Consider the following 7,363-nt stretch of genomic DNA (forward strand, 5'->3'; position numbering starts at 1 on the left):
ATCACTCCTGTTTGTAGGGCATAGAGAAGGCACCCTGCACCAGCCAGCACCTCACACCAGACCCAGCACTACCTCCGGTGTGACCATACACACAGTCTCCAGCAGGGCTCGCCTACTCCACTGTCCCCCAACCCGTCTGCATTGCCGCTGTCACTGTGGTGAACACCTGCAAGGAGGCAGGCACTTGGCACCCAATGGCGCTCTGCCACAGCGGCTGTGCCTCAACACACCACCCCGCCACCAGCACACCGTATTCCATGCCTCAAAGAGCCAGAGAACAAAATCAGGGCCCAATGCAAGTCCTCCAGTTAACTAGAACATTGAGTTCTTTTATATCCTTGAGGGTTTTTTTGTCTAGATAGTTTATAATTCGTTGAGAAGGGGTGTTAAAATCTCCAACTATAAGTGTGACTTTGTCTATTTCTCCTCCCAGTTCTATCAGTTTTTGTTCCACATATTTTTCAGTTCTGTTGTTTGGTGCACACACTTTTAGGATTGCTATGTCTTTTTGGAGACGTAACCGTGTAAAATATCTCTGTCTCTGATGATTTTCTTTGCTGTGAACTCTATTATACATGGTAATAATAAAGCTAGTCCTCCTTTCTTTTGCTTAATGTTCGCATGATATACCATTTTCCAATATTTTACTTTTAAGCGGTCTATATCATTATATTTTAAGTAAATTTTTTGTAGACAACCAAGTGGGTGATGTTTGTAACCTACTCTGCCAATCCCTGTCTTTAACTTGGTTTGTCAGACCCCTTACATAGAATGTAATTATTGGTGCATTAAAACGTAACATTTATTTAATTTTTTGTTTATGTTTAGCCTCTCTTTTATTTCTGTAATTTCATGGCTTTCTGTGGATTACTTGAACATTTTTCAAACTATTTTGATACGTTTATAGTCTTTTTGGGTGTATTTATTTCTCTTTTATGTGTAAGATATATGTGTATCATATATGTATCACATATATATATATATATACACATATATATATATATATTTTTTTTTTTTGAGACAGTCTTGCTCTGTCTCCCAGGCTAGAGTGTAGTGGCATGATCTCAGCTCACTGCAACCTCTGCCACCCGGATTCAAGTGATTCTCCTACCTCAGCCTCCCGAGCAGCTGGAATTATAGGCACATGCCATCACACCTGGCTAATTTTGTATTTTTAGTAGAGATGGGGTTTTATCATGTTGGCCAGGCTGATCTTGAACTCCTGACCTCAAATTACCCACCCACCTTGGCCTCCCACAGTGCTGGGATTACAGGTTTGAGCCTCACATCTGGCCCTTGCTCTAATAAATTTAGTGGTTTCTTTAATATTACATTACATGTATTTTTAGTAGAGATGGTGCTTCTCCATGTTGGTCAGGCTGGTCTCAAACTCCTAACCTCAGGTGATCCGCCCACCTCAGCCTCCCAAAATGCTGGAATCACAGGTCATGAGGCACCGTGCCCAGCAGTTTCTCCCATATTTATAATGTAATTGGTCTTTTTCTACATTGCTATCAGATACATTATAATTTTCACTTCAATCATCAAGCACAATTTCAAAGTCTCCACAAAAAGGAAGGTCGATTGTGTTTACCAACATACTGGCTTATTATGGTTTATTTTCTGATGTTCCAAGTTTCCTTCTTTTTTTTTTTTTTCTTGAGATGGATGCTCTTGTTGCCCCGGCTGGAGTGCAATGGCATGATGTTGGCTCACTGCAATCTCTGCCTCCCAAGTTCACTGCCTCAGCCTCCCAAGTAGCTGGGATTACAGCCGCGGGCCATCACACCCAGCTAATTTTTGTATTTTTAGTAGAGAGGGAGTTTCACCACGTTGGCCAGGCTGGTCTCGAACTCCTGACCTCAGATGATCTGCCCATCTCAGCCTCCCAGAGTGCAGGGATTACAGGCGTGAGCCATCATGCCCGGCCCCAAGTTTCCTTCTTTCTTTTGTAATTTCCTTTCTGTTTAGAGAACTTTCTTCAGTCATTCATTTAGGGTGGTGATAACTTCTCTTAGTTTTGCTAATGATAACTTCTCATAGTTTTCCTTTATCTGAGATGTCTTGATTTCCTTTTCATTCCTGAAGTATATTTTTTCGAAGTATAGGATTCTGGGCTGGCAGTCCTCTTTTTCCAGCACTTGGAAAACATTATGTCACTTCCTTTTGGCCTCCATGGTTTCTGATGCGAAATCCACTGTCCTTTGAATCATTTTTCCAATACAGACGTTATTTCTTTCTTGATGCTTTTAATATCTTCCTGTGTGTCTAGTTTTCAGAAGTTTAACTATGATGCGTCTCAGTGTGGATTTTTTGGGGTTGATCTTGTTTGGGATTTGCTTAGCTTCTTGAATCTGTAGGTGTATGTCTCTTGCCAAATTTGGGAAGTTTTCAGTTATCGTTTCTTTGAGTACATTTTTAGCCCTGCTTTTTTCTGATGAAAGTACGTTAGATCTTTTTTTTTTTTTTTTTTTTTTTTGAAATGGAGTCTCACTGTGTCGCTAGGCTGGAGTGCAGTGACATAATCTCGGCTCTCTGCAGCCTCCGCTTCTGGGGGTTCAAGCGATACCCCTGCCTCAGCCTCCCAAAATGCTAGGATTACAGGTGTGAGCCACTGTGCCTGGTCTAGATCTTTTATTATAATATTATAGTCTCACACATCTCTGAGGCTCTGTTCAAATTTTTCCCAGTCCATTTTCTCTCTGTCGTTCAGATTGGGTAATTTATATTATCTTCTAGTACATTGCTTTTTTTTCCCATCTGTTCCCTGTTGAGTCCATCCACTGAGTTTTAAATTGTTATTTATTTATTTATTTATTTTGGGGTTCTAATTTTGCGTTTTGAGTTCCAAAATTTCTGTTTGGTTCTTCCTTACATCCTCTATTCTTTTGCTGAAACTTTCTTTTTTTTCCATTTGTGTCAGCTCATTTAACCAATTGTATTATGATTGCTTTAAAATCATTATCAAATAACTCTAATATTTCTATCATCTTTATGCTAATATATATATATATATATATAGAGAGAGAGAGAGAGAGAGAGAGATAGAGAGAGAGAGAGAGATGGAGATTCTCTCTTGTTACATAGGCTAGAGTGCAATGGTGCGATCTCAGCCCACTGTAACCTCCACCTCCCGGGTTCAAGCCATTCTCCTGCCCCAGTCTCCTGAGTAGCTGGGATTACAGGCACCCTCCATTATGCCCAGCTAATTTTCTTATTTTTAGTAGTTTTGCCCAGGCTGGTCTCGAACTCGTGACCTCAGGTTATCCACCTGCCTTGGCCTCCCAAAGTGCTGGGATTACAGGTGTGAGCCACCACAACAGGCCTCTATGCTAATATCTATTGATTATCTCTTTTTTTTTCCTTTCAGTTTCAGATCTCCAGGGTTGTTGGTATAATGAGTGATATTTTCATAGAAACCCGGGCATCTTTGTATTCTATTATGAGAATCTAGATCTTATTTAAGCCGTCTATTTTAGCTGGCTTTTTCAGGCACTTCTCCAGCAGAGTGGTGGCAGTCGGGAGCACCATCTTGGTGAAAGAGAAATTTGAGTTCCTCAATTGACCTCTGTTGACAACCCAGAGGACTCTTCATTCATGTTGGGCAAGGTTGGGGTTCCAGCCCCCGTTTGATGTCTATTAATACCTTTCTGTGTGAAGGGGTAGGACTTTCTGTCTGGAGGGGTAGGAGTGATTCCTCCCCACATGGCCTCCAAGACATTATGGCTGGGGGATGGTTTGCTCTTCTTACTACTGATTAATGCTGAAAGTCTTGACTCTCCCTCTATCAGCATCTCTAACAGGAGGGGATGGGGGCCTCTTTATTGCCCAGTGGGGATGAAATTTCTGGCTTCCTACCTGGGCTTCTCTGATGCCGTGTGTGTGTGTGTGTGTGTGTGTGGTGGGAGGTTGTTTGCATGTCTCACTATGCGTTTCAAAGGTGGAAATCTAGGCTTTCCCGTCAGCCTTTGCTGGCATGGATGGGAGAGGAGCCACCATTTTTTCTGTGGTAGTTGGCTTGAGTAGAGTGACATTACAGGTTTTCTGTCTTGGTAGGCTGCTCTCTTCCTGCTTCTTTGGCTGGAGAGAGCAGGCTTCCCTTGGGGATCGTATTGTCTGCATCTATTTCATTTCCAGGTTTCTGCATTCTTCAGCTCCATGACTGGGATATATGAGGCTGAAAGAAAACCCAGGCCATCTCATTCTGCAAGTCACAAAATCACTGCCTTCATAGCTCACTGCAGCCTTAAACTCTTGTGCTCAAGTAATCCTCCCACCTCAGTCTCAGCCTTCTGAGTAGATAGGATTAAATTATTTAAAATTTTTGTGGAGATGAGATCTCATTATGTTGCCCAGGCTATACAAATTATATATATATATATATATATATATATATATATATATATATATATATTATAGAGAGAGAGAGAGAGAGAGAGAGAGAGAGAGGCTGAGTTTTGCTCTTATTGCCCAGGCTAGAGTGCAATTGTGCAATCTCAACTCACTGCAACCTCTGTCTCCTGGATTCAAGCAATTCTTCTGCCTCAGCCTCCCAAGTACCTGGGATTACAGGCATGCTCTACCACACCCAGCTAATTTTGTATTTTTAGTAGAGACAGGGTTTCTCCTTGTTAGTCAGGCTTGTCTTGAACTCCTGACCTCAGGTGGTCTGCCCACCTCGGCCTCCCAAAGTGCTGGGATTACAGGCATGATCCACCATGCCCAGACTGCAAATGACATTTTTAAAAAGAAAAAACATAGACCATGCTTGCTTATTAATACAGACTATACTCTTGAAGTACATATTCATAGAATTCAAGTGATGCCTGATCCATTCATCTGGGGATACACATGATGTCATATGAACATCAATAACCCGAATTTCCTGTACTTGCCTCTCCCAAAAAGTTCACTTCAAGTGTTTTTGGAATTCCTTGAGGGGTAGATTTTCACAGGAAATAAATCATCCAGTCAGCTGTGGTTACTATGCAGCATCCACTGTGTTATTTTTCTTTTTCTCTTATTTCTCTGAGTTAATGTCTGTTATCTACAGAGGTATATGAGGGAGGCTTACCTTTGTTACTGCTGTTGCAGACTATCATAAGAATAGCAATGTCTATTTCAAAGATGCTGTTTCCAGATAATAAAAACATCTAATTTTCAAGATACTGAGGAGTTCTGCATAAAAGAAGCGTTTTCTGCTCAGCTTTGAGCCACCCTTGGGCTGTGAAGCAGTACTGTGTGTTCCCAGTGCCTTTACGCATGAATCAAATACTCCTACTAATACTCCGTGCCAGTCATTTGCCTGTTTGCAGGTCAGCTTCCTGGCTTCCTCTGTTCTGCTCTGTATCACAAGGAACTATGTTTCCCAAGGCTCTTTCCTTTCTGACTTCTGCAAAGATTCAGACAAGGGGAAGAGGGTGGAAGCAAAGAAACTAGGATGTTTCTTCTTTTCTCTCTCTGCTTCAAGGAGTACCTCCAAGGGCAGGAATATGTCCACAAATAGTTCTTTCTTCTAAAAGCCCACGTTGCTGAGAAGGTCCAGAATGGTCCATCTTCTGTAGGTGGTACAACTCCTAGGCTCTGATAACACCCTTCTCTTTGTTCCTCTAAACTAAAGATTTGTAGTGGCTTTTTTCTGCTGATAATTTTAGGGCTGCCTCATTTTCCCTCCCCCACCCATTTAACTTCTCAGTTACTCTATTATCTATGTATCTAGTTAGATGTATTAAGTTTTCTCTGAAATACCTAGAGCTATTTCTGTTTTCTTGGGAGGGTTCCAACTGTTTTAGACTTCTAAAAGTGGCCAGGTACAGGGGCTCATTCCTGTAATCTCAGCACTTTGGGAAGCTAAGGTAGGTGGATCATTTGAGCCCAAGAGTTCAAGATCACCCTAGACACCATAGTGGGAGCTGGTCTCTACAAAGTAAACAAAAATTTAGCCTGGTGTGGTGGTGTGTACCTGTAGTCTCAGCTACTTGATGGGGCTGAGGTGGAAGGATTGTTTGAGCCCGGGAGATCAAGGATGCAGTGAGCTGTGACCATGCCACTGCACTGCAGCCCAAGTGACAGAGTGAGACCCCATCTCAAAACAAAGGGGACAATTTAAGGTTGTACAGCCAGGAGGTGGAGGCTGCAGTAAGCCAAGATTGCACCACTACACTCCAGCCTGGGTGACAGAACAAGACCCTGTGTATAAGAAAAAAAAAGAAAGAAAAGAAAAAAGAAAACAATAACACAAGTTGAATAACTTCAGCAAGAATATTGAGGCCTCTGAGTAAACCAACACGAAGTGTAGGAACAACACATTAGTATGAGATCAACTTCCTCTTTCCACATCATACTAGTTGTTAGGTACGGGTTGTGTGGCTCAACCCTGTAGAAAACCATGCACATTTTAGTTTATGTAATTGTCAGTCCTTAAAGTTGTACAGTTTACAACATGGTCATCTGTACCTAACAACACTGAGTAGGTAGACATTGTCAAACCTCATTTATCTTAGGTATTACTATTTATCTATTAGTAGTAGTAAAGTTGTTTTAAGTACTAGAAAGAAAGAACAGTAGCCTAAAGAAAACGATTATTTTCTTATATGTAAAAGTTTGTAGAGATGCAGTCCAGAGCCAATATAGCCACTTTTCTCCACAATGTCCACAGCACCTAGACGCTGGGTTCCTTCCAGCTCAAGAGCCTAACAGTTCCCGCAAGTGTGAACCTCCTTCTTGTCAAGCTTAGCTTCCTAGAAGGAAACATCTTCCTTCTGGGCAGCAGAATAGAGGAAGGGCCAAACAAAACAGCAACAGCAACAGCAAATCACGCCAAGGCAATGGAAAAATACCACGTGCCTCCTAAGGAAGAGTCTCAGTAGCTACTCTGACCCTCTGCTTACATCTTGGCCAGCACTTTCAGGACTGGGTTAGTGGATTTAGATAGTTCCTTCTTTCATCTATGGTCATCTTTAACGGGGAGAGAATCAGTTACCATACACTGATACTAATGCTCTGACCTTAAACTTAAGAGACTTTGGAAGACTCAGGATGTTAAAGGCCCCTCGAAAGAAATAGATACCATACCAGAAACCTAGAAACATAGATTTTCAGTGCTAGATTTTATCGAGATGAAAAAATAGGTAAATATTACCCAGCTAGTTTAAAACTAATGTAGGACTGAAAATCAAGTTTTTCAACTCCTGGTTCAGTGATCTCTTCATGATAGGTTGCTTCACAGAAAAACTGTCTTCCTCCTGTGGCATATTAAACATGACTGCAAATTATTTGCAAATCCTCCCCTCAAGTGGTGGAGTTTATTTTAATCTCAGCTGGCCTTGGGACTTGCATTGACAAATAGAATATGACAGAAGTG

The sequence above is a fragment of the Sapajus apella genome, unplaced genomic scaffold (genome assembly GCF_009761245.1).
Source record: "Sapajus apella isolate SASKATOON/1434 unplaced genomic scaffold, GSC_monkey_1.0 scaffold56, whole genome shotgun sequence".
Lineage (NCBI taxonomy): Eukaryota > Metazoa > Chordata > Mammalia > Primates > Cebidae > Sapajus > Sapajus apella.